This window comes from Staurois parvus, unplaced genomic scaffold (assembly GCF_062004578.1).
Source record: "Staurois parvus isolate SC_StPar_1 unplaced genomic scaffold, SC_StPar_1.0 ptg001407l, whole genome shotgun sequence".
In the NCBI taxonomy this organism is placed as follows: Eukaryota; Metazoa; Chordata; class Amphibia; order Anura; family Ranidae; genus Staurois; species Staurois parvus.
This window is the reverse complement of record NW_028319203.1, coordinates 96802-112569: the sequence shown is the minus strand read 5'-3', so window position 1 is coordinate 112569 and position 15768 is coordinate 96802.

The window sequence follows — 15768 nt, the reverse complement described above, 5'->3', positions numbered from 1 at the left end:
TGATGGGCACTGATAAGCTGCACTGATGGGCACTGGTGAGGAGGCATTGATGAGGCTGCACTGATGGGCACTGATAAGTTGCACTGATGGGCACTGGTGAGGCTGCACTGATGGGCACTGATAAGCTGCACTGATGGGCACTGGTGAAGCTGCACTGATGGGTGCTGATGAGGTTGCACTGATAGGCACTGATAAGCTGCACTGATGGTCACTGGTGAGACTGCACTGATGAGAAGGTACTGATGAGGCTGCACTGATGGACACTGATAAGCTGCACTGATGGGTGCTGATGAGGTTGCACTGATAGGCACTGATAAGCTGCACTGATGGTCACTGGTGAGACTGCACTGATGGGCACTGATGAGGAGGTACTGATGAGGCTGCACTGATGGACACTGATAAGCTGCACTGATGGTCACTGGTGAGGAGGCACTGATGAGGTGGTACTGATGGACACTGATAAGCTGCACTGATGGTCACTGGTGAGGAGGCACTAAGGAGGCTGCACTGATGGGCACTGTTGAGGTGGCACTGATGGGCACTAATAAGCTGTATTGGTGGTCATTGATGAGGCGCCAACGGGATGTGGGGCACAAGAGTTATTCCCCCAGGAGAACTGGAGGGGCCCAGTTCCTCCTGATTTGAATGGGTCTACATTGTGTGGCCATGGGTTGGGAATGGTAGACAATCTATGGTGTCAGTGCCCCCCTGGTCTACATTGTGTGGCCATGGGTTGGGAATGGCAGACAATCTATGGTGTCAGTGCCCCCCTGGTCTACATTGTGTGGCCATGGGTTGGGAACGGTAGACAATCTATGGTATCAGTACCCCCCTGGGAGGTGGTCGCCCCAAGGGTGCTCTTGGGAACCCACAGCGTGGCACAAAGCCACGTCACTTGCTTTTTTTCTGCACAGCGCCTCTATGGGCTTGGCCTTTTGTCTAAGACTGGGGCAATTTTTGCTACCAGGCCTCAGGGCCTCGCCTAGGCACCTACACTGACACCATTTATTTCATTTATTTTTTTCTCTCACCTTTCTGTCACTTTGTACTTTTGTGTTTCTTTTCACTCTGAATGGAGGGTCCTCGGGGCTACCGTGAAGTCCAGGTGGGATGTGTGGCCATTGGGTTCCTTCCTCTCCTGAACCCGGGAGAACCCCTAAGCTAGCACTGGCTGGTCGGCTTCAGCTGACAATGAGGAGTGGGGTCCTCCAGGCCTTTTGGCTAGGTCAGGGGTCTCCAAACTGCCAGATGCGGCCCTTTGCTTGTCTTTTTTATAGCTCTTGAGGCAGTCTTCCTTCCACTGACACCAGCAATTGGGCACAATTCCTCCCACTATCACCAACAATGGAGCACCATTCCTCCCACTGAAACCAATAACAGGGCACTATTCTTATCACTGACACCAACAATGGGGCACTATTTCTTTCATTGACACCAACAATGGGCCACTATTCCTCCCACTGACACCAACAGCGGAGCACCATTCCTCCCACTGATACCATCAACAGGGCACTCTTCCTTTCATTGACACCAACAATAGGGCACTATTATTCCAACTGACACCAACATAGGGTCAGTATTACTCCCACTAACACCAACATAGGGGCAGTATTCCTTTCACTGACACCAACAATGGGGCACTATTTGTCCCATTGATACCAAAAACAGGGCACTATTCCTCCCACTGATACCAATAATTGGGCACTATTTCTTCCATTGACACCTACAGTGGGGCGCCATTCCTCCTACTGATACCAACAACAGGGCACTATTCCTTTCACTGACACCAATGATGGGGCACTATTCCTTTCACTGACACCAATGTTGGGACACTATTCCTGACACCAGCAATGAGGCAGTATTCCTTCCACTGACACCAACAATAGGGCATTATTCCTCCCACTGACACCAACAATGGAGCACTGCTCCTTCCACTGACACCTACAGTGGGTCACCAATCCTCCCACTGACACCAACATCAGGGCACTATTCTTTTCACTGACACCAACAATGGGGCTCTATTCCTTCCACTGACACCAGCAATGAGGCACTATATCATCCAGTTATTTCTCCCCCGAATACCAAAGCTGGGGCATTGTTTACCCCCACTGGCCACACTCCTAAAGTCTGAAGGACAGTAAACTTGCCCTTAGATTAGAAAGTCCAGAGAACCCTGGGATAGGTGGACACGGTTGAGCCTTGCCCCAATCAGGAGCCTTGCACCCAGGGGGGTCAGGGTAAGGTCCTACTCCTTCGGGGGAGGGGTGGACATGAGACATGCCCTTAAAGTGTTACTAAACCCCCAACAGTACAATCAGTCTGTAGATGCAGTAAAGCATGCTTGTTATACTCACTGTGGAACCTAAGGGGTTAATCCTTTGCATTGTGTAAAAAGGCTGTTTGATCCTGTCTTCTCTGATCCTCCTCTTGTTCAAATGGCCACGTTTTATCTCCTGATAAGACAGACTGAACAGTAGCCATTCTGCACATGCTCAGTTTAGTGTGTATTGCTAGAGGTATTTTTTTTTTCTTGGGAGAGTGCATGTGATCAGCACAGGATCAATCAGCGCTGTCCAGACAGAGGTCAGGGGTTCTGCATCCTCCTAGAGCAGAAAGAAAACTCCTACAAGCTTTAACTAGTGCTCTGCTGGACACTGATAGACGTCACAAGACTGCTATATACTGCTGATGAGAAAAGTTATTTAGTGGTTTATATTTACTAAAATAATTGCATTTCCATGTTCAGTGTACTGTGGGAGAGCAGATATAGTGAATGCGGGATCCGGGGAGAACAGATATAGTGAATGCAGGGTCCGGGGAGAGCGGATATAGTGAATGCAGGGTCCGGGGAGAGCGGATATAGTGAATGCAGGGTCCTGGGAGACCAGATATAGTGAATGCAGGGTCCGGGGAGAGCGGCTATAGTGAATGCGGGGTCCGGGGAGAGCGGATATAGTGAGTGCAGGGTCCGGGGAGAGCGGTTATAGTGAATGCGGGGTCCGGGGAGAGCGGATATAGTGAGTGCGGGGTCCGGGGAGAGCGGATATAGTGAATGCGGGGTCCAGGGAGAGCGGATATAGTGAATGCAGGGTCCGGGGAGAGCGGATATAGTGAATGCAGGGTCCAGGGAGACCAGATATAGTGAATGCGGGGTCCAGGGAGAGCGGATATAGTGAATGCAGGGTCCGGGGAGAGCGGATATAGTGAATGCGGGGTCCGGGGAGAACAGATATAGTGAATGCAGGGTCCAGGGAGAGCGAATATAGTGAATGCAGGGTCCGGGGAGAGCGGATATAGTGAATGCGGGGTCCGGGGAGACAAGATATAGTGAATGCAGGATCCGGGGAGACCGGATATAGTGAATGCAGGGTCCGGGGAGAGCGGATATAGTGAATTCAGGGTTCGGGGAGAGCAGATATAGTGAATGCAGGGTCCGGGGAGAGCGGATATAGTGAATGCAGGGTCCGGGGAGAGCGGATATAGTGAATGCAGGGTCCAGGGAGACCGGATATAGTGAATGCGGGGTCCGGGGAGAGCGGATATAGTGAATGCAGGGTCCGGGGAGAGCGGATATAGTGAATGCAGGGTCCAGGGAGAGCGGATATAGTGAATGCAGGGTCCAGGGAGAGCGGATTTAGTGAATGCAGGGTCCTGGGAGAGCGGATATAGTGAATGCAGGGTCCGGGGAGAGCGGATACAGTGAATGCGGGGTCCGGGTAGAGCGGATATTGTGAATGCAGGGTCCAGGGAGACCAGATATAGTGAATGCGGGGTCCGGGGAGAGCGGATATAGTGAATGCGGGGTCCGGGGAGAGAGGATATAGTGAATGCAGGGTCCGGGGAGAGCGGATATAGTGAATGCAGGATCCAGGGAGACCGGATATAGGGAATGCAGGGTCCGGGGAGAGCGAATATAGTGAATGCGGGGTCCGGGGAGAGAGAATATAGTGAATGCAGGGTCCGGGGAGATCGGATATAGTGAATGCAGGGTCCGGAGAGAGCGGATATAGTGAATGCAGGGTCCTGGGAGACCAGATATAGTGAATGCGGGGTCCGGGTAGAGCAGATTAAGTGAATGCGGGGTCCGGGGAGAGCGGATATAGTGAATGTGGGGTCCGGGGAGAGCGGATATAGTGAGTGCGGGGTCCGGGGAGAGCGGATATAGTGAGTGCAGGGTCCGGGGAGAGCAGATATAGTGAATGCAGGGTCCAGGGAGACCAGATATAGTGGATGCAGGGTCCAGGGAGAGCGGATATAGTGAATGCAGGGTCCGGGGAGAGCAGATATAGTGAATGCAGGGTCCGGGGAGAGGGGATATAGTGAATGCAGGATCCAGGGAGGGCGGATATAGTGAATGCAGGGTCCGGGGAGAGCGAATATAGTGAATGCATGGTCCGGGGAGACCGGATATAGTGAATGCGGGGTCCGGGGAGAGAGGATATAGTGAATGCAGGGTCCGGGGAGAGCGGATATAGTGAATGCAGGGTCCGGGGAGAGCAGATATAGTGAATGCGGGGTCCGGGGAGAACAGATATAGTGAATGCAGGGTCCGGGGAGAGCGGATATAGTGAATGCAGGGTCCAGGGAGAGCGGATATAGTGAATGCAGGGTGCAGGGAGACCAGATATAGTGAATGCAGGGTCCGGGGAGAGCGGATATAGTGAATGCAGGGTCCTGGGAGAGCAGATATAGTGAATGCGGGGTCCAGGGAGAGCGGATATAGTGAATGCGGGGTCCGGGGAGAGCGGATATAGTGAATGCGGGGTCCGGGGAGAGAGGATATAGTGAATGCAGGGTCCGGGGAGAGCAGATATAGTGAATGCAGGGTCCGGGGAGAGGGGATATAGTGAATGCAGGATCCAGGGAGGGCGGATATAGTGAATGCAGGGTCCAGGGAGAGCGAATATAGTGAATGCATGGTCCGGGTAGACCGGATATAGTGAATGCGGGGTCCGGGGAGAGAGGATATAGTGAATGCAGGGTCCGGGGAGAGCGGATATAGTGAATGCAGGGTCCGGGGAGAGCAGATATAGTGAATGCAGGGTCCGGGGAGAGCGGATATAGTGAATGCAGGGTCCGGGGAGAGCGAATATAGTGAATGCAGGGTCCGGGGAGAGCGGATATAGTGAATGCAGGGTCCTGGGAGACCAGATATAGTGAATGCAGGGTCCGGGGAGAGCGGATATAGTGAATTCAGGGTCCGGGGAGAGCAGATATAGTGAATGCAGGGTCCGGGGAGAGCGGATATAGTGAATGCAGGGTCCAGGGAGACCAGATATAGTGAATGCAGGGTCCGGGGAGAGCGGATATAGTGAATGCAGGGTCCAGGGAGAGCGGATATAGTGAATGCAGGGTCCAGGGAGAGCGGATATAGTGAATGCAGGGTCCAGGGAGAGCGGATATAGTGAATGCGGGGTCCGGGTAGAGCGGATATAGTGAATGCAGGGTCCAGGGAGAGCGGATATAGTAAATGCGGGGTCCAGGGAGATCGGATATAGTGAATGCGGGGTCCGGGGAGAGCGGATATAGTGAATGCGGGGTCCAGGGAGATCGGATATAGTGAATGCGGGGTCCGGGGAGAGAGGATATAGTGAATGCAGGGTCCGGGGAGAGCAGATATAGTGAATGCAGGGTCCGGGGAGAGGGGATATAGTGAATGCATGGTCCGGGGAGACCGGATATAGTGAATGCAGGGTCCGTGGAGAGCGGATATAGTGAATGCGGGGTCCGGGGAGAGCGGATATAGTGAATGCATAGTCCGGGGAGAGCGGATATAGTGAATGCAGGGTCCGGGGAGAGCGGATATAGTGAATGCAGGGTCCGGGGTTTAGGAACACTTTAAGTGCACTTTTCTGTGCGTTGTTCACATGCACTTTTTTGTACACTGGAGTGTATTTGCGCACTCCTGTGGGGGTAAAAAAACAAACTGAAGCCACAATACACCAGTACAGGGAATAGGAACGATCGCTGAATCATCACTTTTTAATTCTCCTCAATATCTGCGTGTAGATTTGTATGATCTGCAGAGGGTCATACGATGTGTATGTTCACCTGCAGATTGGATATGTCGGTATGTATTTGTTCAGGAGAGTAAAGCAAATGACGGATATTGAAGCTGATTTTTTCATCGCTAAAGTGTAATAGAAAAAGTTATTTTGGATCATTTCCCTTCATGTGACATTCATTGGCGGTGTCATGCTCTGGGATCCCGTGGCTTGGCGGCCCCATGTGACTCCTGGATGATTGTGGTGGCCTCTCTCCTTCTCTTAGAGGAATGAAAAGTCTTCATTGTTCTTAAAGTGGAACTAAACTGTATCTGAGCACCACAAACTGAAAACGCTGCTTAATTCATTGTTAATATTCAAAGCAAACTCCCCCACCCGTCCATGTTCCCATGCTTTATTTTGTTGAGGAATCACTTTGAAAAACACCCCCCCTTTTTTATTTCTAGCTGTGGCCATCTTGAGTAAGGGCAGATGATTCCTGTAGAGCAGTGGTCTCCAAACTGCTGCTGGGGGCTGGATGCTGCCCTTTGCTCGCTTTTATCCGGCTCTTGGGGCAATGACACCCAATAACACCAATCATGGGCCATAGCTCCTCCCAATGACACCAACAATGGGGCACAGTTCCTCCCAATGACACCAACAACGGGGCCCAATGGCACTAATGATGGGGCAGAATTCCTACCAATGATGCCAATGATGGGGCACAATTCCTTCCATTGACACCAGTGATGGAGTACAATTCCTCCAAATGATACCAATGATGAGGCACAGTTCCTTTCAATGACACCAACAATAGGGCACAGTTCCTCCCAATGACACCAACAATGGGGCACAGTTCCTCCCAATGACACCAACAATGAGGCCCAATGATGGGGTACAATTCATCCCAATGAAGCCAGTGATGGGACACAGTTCCTCCCAATTACATAAAGGATGGGGAACAATTCCTCCCAATTACATAAAGGATGGGGCACAATTCTTCCCCATCATACCAGTGATGGGACACAATTCCTACCAATGACACCAATGATGAGGCACTATTTCTACCAATGATACCAATGATGGGGCACTATTCCTTCCACTGACACCAATAATAGGACACTATTCCTACCAATGACACCAATGATGAGGCACTATTCCTACCAATGACAACAACAATGGGGCCCAATTACACCAATGATGGGGCACAATTCCTACCAATGACAACAACAATGGGGCCCAATGACACCAATGATGGGGCACAATGCCTACCAATGACACCAGTGATGGGGCATTATTCCTACCAATGACACCAATGATGAGGCACTATTCCTACCAATGACACCAACAATGGGGCCCAATTACACAAATGATGGGCCACAATTCCTCCCAATGACACCAAGGATGGGGCATTGTTTACTCCAACTGACGCTGGGCCATTTTCTAATCTCAATTGTCACAGTGCGGCCCCTCTAAAGTTTTAAGGATAATAAACTGGACCTTTGTTTAAAAAGTTTGGAGACCCCTGCGGTAGAGTTAATTCACGGAATCCATCTGCTGTTAGATCAGGCATGCAGACAGGAGGGTGTGCTTAGCTGAGAAAGCTCCTCTTCTCCTCTTTGGATGCATGACATTATTTTGGCCTAGGCCAGAAACCAGGAAGCAACTGAAGAAATGTAAAAAGGAAAAATTTTTAATACACGTAAATACAATAAAACTTCTTATCTATTTACTAATGCTAGAAAGCATAAGGATTAAAAGCAGGAGGGTCCCCCGATTGTGTAGAGGTGTCTGACAAAGTGAAGCACACTAAACGATCTCAAAAAGCAACACATCATGCCGTCATCTAAAGGAATTCAACAACAGATGAAAAACAAAGTAATTGAAATGTATCAGTCTGGAAAGGGTTAAAAGCCATTTCTAAGGTTTTGGGACTCCAGCGAACCATGGTGAGAGCCATTATCTACAAATGGAGAGAACTTGGAACAATGGTGATCCTTCCCAGGAGTGGCCGGCCTACCAAAATTACTGCAAGAGCACAATGACCACTCATCCAGGAGGTCATAAAAAATACCCAGAACAACATCTAAGGATTCAACAATAAGAAAGAGACCCGGAAAAAATGGCTTCCATGGGAGAGTGCCAAGGCGAGAGCCACTACTGACCAAGAAGAACACAAAGACTCATCTCACATTTGCCTGAAAACATCTCGATTCTCCCCAAGACTTTTGGGCAGATGTTCTGTGGACTGATGAGACAAAAGTCGAACTTTTTGGAAGGTGTGCGGCCCGTTACATCTGACATAAAACTAACACAGCATTTCATAAAAAGGACATCATACCAACAGTCACACATGGTGCTTGGTAGTGTGATGGTCTGGGTTCAGGACCTGGACGACTTGCCATCATTGATGGAACCATGAACTCCGCGCTCTACTAGAAAATCCTGAAGGAGTTCCTGACCTCAAGCTCAAGCGCACTTGGATTATGCAGGAGGACAATGATCTGAAACACACCAGCAAGTCCACCTCTGAATGGCTCAAAAAAACAAATTTAACCCCCCTGGCGGTATTCCCGAGTGTAGCTCGGGGTAAAGTTTCAGCACCACAAGCGGTAACCCTGAGCTACACTCGGGAATACACTGCAGCGTTGCTCCGGGATCTCTTCTTCACTTACCTTGTCCTGCGCTCCCGCGATGTCCCCCCTGCAGTGTCCCCGGCAATGTCCTCCGGCCGATGCCGGCATCTGTCTTCCGGGTTCCGTTCCCTGAGACGCAAGTGTACAATCCAAACGCACACGTTCCTGCGTTAAAAATGTCTGTGTGTATAAGTGGGTTCTGCAGCGACCGCTGGCTGGAACCGAAAAAAATCAGCCAGGGAGAATGTCACCAGCACTCCAAGGATCACCAATACGGGTCCAATGGTTTTAATAAACGATCACATAGTTACAGCAAGGCAACGCTTCGGAGTCTCCCAGGACCCCTTCATCAGGCATGTGACGTCGGGACTTACGGGGGACGGAACGGCGCGAAATTCAAAAATTTAAAAAGTGACATTCACTCAATCCACTAAAATCACATAGTATAACATTCCTGTATCAAACCATTTCACATACATTTTGTCCCGAGTGCTTTGTCCGGCGCCCTGCCTGCATTTTTACTGTTCTTTCTGCCTGGAAACTGAGAAACGTCCATGGCGTCCAAAAAGCGTCCCTTTAGGTCAAAAGCGGGTTTAGACCGGCTAGAGAACAGCGATAGTAAATCAGAACCACTTGCAGAATTGAGTGATAATGATTGGTGGGGGAAATTCCTCATCAGACACTGAAAACGATTCTGCGACTGAGCTCAGCGATGTGCGAATTTGCCTCTGTATTTCACATTTCAGTGTTTTTGGTTTGATTATATTATTGAATTAAATTTATTATTATTATATTATTATTTTTTATGATTATTTATTATATTATAATTTATGATTTCGTGTTTCAAATTTTATCATACCCGGGATGTTTACTAGACTCTTGTTCGGACAGATTTCAGTGAGTTATTCCTAAGAATTACAGGCCTACAATAAAAAAAATACATATTTACATGTACAAAAATGTACCGCTTTGAGCACAGAAATACTGACATAATCAGACTGCTGGGGAGGTTAAGTTTTTGAAGTGGCCTAGTCAAAGTCCGGACTTAAATTCGATCGAGATGCTGTGGCATGACCTTGAACCTGTTGTTCGTGCTGGAAAACCCTCCAATGTGGCTGAATTAAAGCAATTCTGCAGAGTGGGCTGAAATTCCTCCACAGTGATGGGGAAAGAGTCATTGTCCGTTATGGCAAACACTTGATTGCAGTTGTTGTCGCCAAGGTGACACAACCAGTTATTGGGTTTAGGGATCCATTATGCTTAATCCACAGATCTGATCCATTCTGCGGGGATCGTCGGAGGAGGTGTCACCAAGTGTTATCGCACCGGGTGATACCAACCCTAGGTACGCCCCTGGGTGGGGGCACACAGGGGGAAACGTATGGTGCACAGAGAGGGTGATGGGTGTGGTGGGGGCAATAACTGGAACCGGTCCCCTGTATGGCTCTCTCTGCAGCAGCTGAAAGCCAGTGGGAGGGAGAGGAGAGAAGCCGTCAGCACTGCATAGGTGGGGGCACACAGGGGCCCCATACTTATGATGCACAGGGAGGGTGATGGGTGCTGCAGGGGGCAATTACTGCAATTGAGCCCCTATATGGCTCTCTCTGCAGCAACTGGAAGCCAGCGTAAGGGAGAGGAGATGAAGCCAGCTTTCAGGGGATCGGTTCCAGTAATTTCCCCCCACCGTACCGGTCATCCTCCCTGCCCACATTCTATTCACCCAGCTGCCTGGGCCCCCCTGCTGGCCTGGGCCCCGTACAGAAGGACAGGTGGTACCCCCTTATCCACAGCGCTGATGACAATAATAATATTTTCAAGTTTTACAGTAACAAAAATAGGAATCACAACAAAAGTACCTTCCCCTCCCCCCCCTGTACACCCCCTATGGACCAGAGAATCTTTACATTTCTGCTATGGACCTGTTTATTCAGCAGTAACTTTGTCATTACTTAAAGGGGAGCTCCACCCAGAAGGGAAAGCTCCACTTGTTTGCATCCCCCCCCCCCCCCTCCACTGCCACATTTGACACTTTTTGAGGGAAGGTTACCTGGTTTTGCCGCGGCAAACTGAGCCGGAAGTTCTGCCCCCTGCAGTCTTCTGGGACACTTCACAGGTCCCAGAAGACTACAAGACCGATCACAAGGTGCAGTGCGACTTGCGCATGCGCAGTAAGAATCCGGCTTCCTGTATTCTAGTTTCCCTCACTTGCAATTCCAGCGCCGGGAACCCGGAGGGTAGTGAAGAACTAAGCCGGGTGACGACGGGACGGGATATAGGGTTGTCATCTCATCCCTTTAAACCCAAACACATATTAATGACACCAGTTCTGGGGCTGATTTAACGCAGATAAGGCGCTAAGTGATTTTTATGACCACCATAGTCAGCCTCAGAACCGGTGTCATTCATATGTGTTCGGGTTTAACCCCCAGTTCACATCTGTGCAGCCGTGTGGGCCGCGATTTGCTCAGGCATGAGAGTCCATTCATTTGAATTGACTCCTGTGCCCCGGGACACGCAGGGAAGAAGTCCCTGCACTACTTGGGAAATTGCAACCCGCATGAGAACCGAGTTTCCCAGTATGCTTGTGATTTCTAGTGCGGGTAGCAACCACCCGCGGGTCCCACGTTCCTCTGTGTGGGTGGTGCGGCTGCAGGTATCTGTGCGTTTCCCTCATTCCTCTGTGCGGGTGGTGCGGCTGCAGGTATTTGTGCGGGTCCCCCGTTCCTCTGTTTGGGTGGTGTGGCTGCAGGTATCTGTGTGGGTCCCCCATTCCTCTGTGTGGGTGGTGCGGCTGCAGGTATTTGTGCGGGTCCCCCATTCCTCTGTGTAGGTGGTGCGGCTGCAGGTATTTGTGCGGGTCCCCCATTCCTCTGTGTGGGTGGTGCGGCTGCAGGTATCTGTGCGGGTCCCCCATTCCTCTGTGTGGGTGGTGCGGCTGCAGATATTTGTGCGGGTCCCCCATTCCCCTGTGTGGGTGGTGCGGCTGCAGGTATTTGTGCTGGTCCCCCATTCCTCTGTGTGGGTGGTGCGGCTGCAGGTATTTGTGCTGGTCCCCCATTCCTCTGTGTGGGTGGTGCGGCTGCAGGTATTTGTGTGGATCCCCCATTCCTCTGTGTGGGTGGTGCGGCTGCAGGTATTTGTGTGGGTCCCCCATTCCTCTGTGTGGGTGGTGCAGCTGCAGGTATTTGTGTGGGTCCCATGTTCCCCTGTGTGGGTGGTGCGCCTGCAGGTATCTGTGCGGGGCCCGCATTCCTCTGTGTGGGTGGTGCGGCTGCAGGTATTTGTGTGGGTCCCCCATTCCTCTGTGTGGGTGGTGCAGCTGCAGGTATTTGTGTGGGTCCCATGTTCCTCTGTGTGGGTGGTGCGCCTGCAGGTATCTGTGTGGGGCCCGCATTCCTCTGTGTGGGTGGTGCAGCTGCAGGTATTTGTGTGGGTCCCCCATTCCTCTGTGTGGGTGGTGCAGCTGCAGGTATTTGTGTGGGTCCCGCATTCCTCTGTGTGGGTGGTGCGGCTGTAGGTATCTGTGCGGGGCCCGCATTCCTCTGTGTGGGTGGTGCGGCTGTAGGTATCTGTGCGGGGCCCGCATTCCTCTGTGTGGGTGGTGCGGCTGCAGGTATTTGTTCAGGTCCCGCATTCCCCATCCGGCCATATATATACACGGGTTGGGACGGGAAGTGGTTAAACCGCTACTTTTTTTAAATTTACATTTCTTTAGTTACTTCCTGGTTTCTGGCCTACGCAAATGATGTCATACATCCCAGGAGTCTTCTGGAGGGGTTTTCTCATCGAAGCACACCCTCCTACCTGCTAGCCTGAGCTAAGGGCAGATGGATTTCAGGAAGTAAATGTTACATGAATCATCTGCCCTTTCTCAAGATGGACACGACCAGAAATGCTGCGCACAGGTGTCAAACTGGCGGCCCTCCAGCTGTTGCCAAAGTACAAGTCACCATTTTTCTCTTGGTGTTGGGAAAACGTTTCAGAAATGATTCATGCAAGATATAAATGACACTCTGCTCTGGACTAGCATGGGTGTCAAACTGGCGGCCCTCCAGCTGTTGCCAAACTACAAGTCCCATGAGGCACTGCAAGATTGCCCTTTTGGAGTCATGCTTGTAACTGTCAGAGGCATGATGGGACTTGTAGTTTGGCAACAGCTGGAGGGCCGGCAGTTTGACACCCCTGGTGTTTTTCTACGTGATTTCTCAGCAAAATAAAGCATGGATGGATGGGTGGATGGATGGATGGGGGAGTTTGCTTTAACTATCAAAAATAAATAGCGCATTTGGTTTGTGGTGCTCGGATGGCGCGTCGATTTGCTTCAAGGACAAGCAAGGCTTTCTTTTCATGATATTGTCTTATCACAATGATTTTTTTTTTTCGCAATCCTTAGACAGCAAAATGCAAAAATACTTTTTTTTATGAGCAGTATTACTATTTTTTTCTTTCATTTGTCCTGTGTAACCAGTTCCCGCCCGGCCTATAGGAGAATGAAGGCCTTGATCTGGGTGGTGGTCATACGACGTCCTCCCGGATCGCTGCCTTGTTTGTACCCACGGCGCTGCGGCAAAATCTGTCACCGGCTGTGTCCCTTGGACACAACGGATGACTGATCTGTGGACCGGCCCGTTGCACCTGACCATAAGACGCACCTAGGTTTTAGAGGCAGAAAACAGGAAAAAAAAAATTCTGAACTAATGGACTGCAGACACAGTACAGGAGATGACCAGAGACTGCGGACACAGTACAGGGATGACCAGAGACTGCGGACACAGTACAGGAGATGACCAGAGACTGCGGACAGCACAGGGATGACCAGAGACTGCGGACACAGTACAGGGATGACCAGAGACTGCGGACATAGTACAGGAGATGACCAGAGACTGCGGACACAGTACAGGGATGACCAGAGACTGCGGACAGTACAGGAGATGACCAGAGACTGCGGACACAGTACAGGGATGACCAGAGACTGCGGACACAGTACAGGGATGACCAGAGACTGCGGACATAGTACAGGAGATGACCAGAGACTGCGGACACAGTACAGGAGATGACCAGAGACTGCGGACATAGTACAGGAGATGACCAGAGACTGCGGACACAGTACAGGGATGACCAGAGACTGCGGACATAGTACAGGAGATGACCAGAGACTGCGGACACAGTACAGGGGATGACCAGAGACTGCGGACAGTACAGGAGATGACCAGAGACTGCGGACAGTACAGGAGATGACCAGAGACTGCGGACACAGTACAGGAGATGACCAGAGACTGCGGACACAGTACAGGGGATGACCAGAGACTGCGGACACAGTACAGGGGATGACCAGAGACTGCGGACACAGTACAGGAGATGACCAGAGACTGCGGACACAGTACAGGAGATGACCAGAGACTGCGGACAGCACAGGGATGACCAGAGACTGCGGACAGTACAGGAGATGACCAGAGACTGCGGACAGCACAGGGATGACCAGAGACTGCGGACAGTACAGATGACTGCTGACCTTTGGGGAGGTGGGGAGCGGGTACCTGAATTTGACAGGTACCCGCTCTTACTTCCGCAGAGTTTTTGTTTGATCTTACCTGTTCCTCGATCCAGCCGCGCGCTGTCTTCCCGGCTTCTGTAATGGCGCTCGGCATGACAGCCGGGTGCCCAGTGCGCATGAGCGAGAAGCACTTGCGCTTTGTGATTGGTCCGGCGGCTTCTGGGATCTGTCATGTGTCCCAGGTACCGCCTTACCATTCACAAAAAGCACCGCTTCTTGCGCATGCGCACTTGGCACCCGGCTGTCATGCCCAGTGCCCACACTACAGAAGCCGGAAGACAGCGCGCCGCTGGATAGAGGAACAGGTAAGATCAAAGAACAAAGAAGTAAGAGCAGGTACATGTCAAATTCAGGTACCCGCTCCCCACCTCCCCAAAGGTCAGCAGTCATCTCCATAAGGTCCCGCTGCAGAGCTGAGTGGCCGGCCCGGTATTCTGACACGGCCGCGGTGGAAATACCGGACCGGCCGCTCCATATTCGCTCCATAAGACGCACTGACATTTTCCCCCCTTTTTTGGGGGGAAAAAAGTGCGTCTTATGGAGCGAAAAATACGGTAGTTAAAATGAAACCTTACAATGTGTAAAGAATTAAAGTGGAACTTCACCCTCTCAATCAACATTGACTATTTTGGATTATTATGCTACTGGCATTCATAAATAGATAGGAAAGTACATCATATTTACTTGTTTTATACTTTTATTTTACATTTCTTTAATTACTTCTTAGTTCCCATGATTCCTAGTTCCCATGATTCCTAGTTCCCATGACTCCTAGTTCCCATGACTCCTAGTTCCCATGATTCCTAGTTCCCATGACTCCTAGTTCCCATGATTCCTAGTTCCCATGACTCCTAGTTCCCATGACTCCTAGTTCCCATGACTCCTAGTTCCCATGACTCCTAGTTCCCATGACTCCTAGTTCCCATGGTTCCTAGTTCCCATGGTTCCTAGTTCCCATGACTCCTAGTTCCCATGACTCCTAGTTCCCATGACTCCTAGTTCCCATGATTCCTAGTTCCCATGACTCCTAGTTCCCATGATTCCTAGTTCCCATGACTCCTAGTTCCCATGATTCCTAGTTCCCATGATTCCTAGTTCCCATGACTCCTAGTTCCCATGATTCCTAGTTCCCATGGTTCCTAGTTCCCATGACTCCTAGTTCCCATGATTCCTAGTTCCCATGATTCCTAGTTCCCATGATTCCTAGTTCCCATGACTCCTCGTTCCCATGATTCCTAGTTCCCATGCCTAGGCAAATGATGTCATACATTCCAGGAGTCTTTAGGACACCCTCCTGCCTGCATGCCTGATCTAAGGGCAGATGGATTTCAGGAAGTAGTTGCTACATGAACCATCTCCCCTTACTCAAGATGGCCACAGCTAGAAATGCTAGGGGGGTGTTTTTCAAGGTGATTTCTCAGCAGAATAAAGCATGGAAACATAGATGGAGGGGGGAGTTTGCTTTGAATATTAACCGCTTCCCAACCGCCCTATAGCAGAAAGATTGCTACAGGGCGGCACGGGTGCACAAAATCATATATATATACGTGATTTTGCATTTCCAGGTGGGGGGTGTGCGCAAGCCACATTCCTG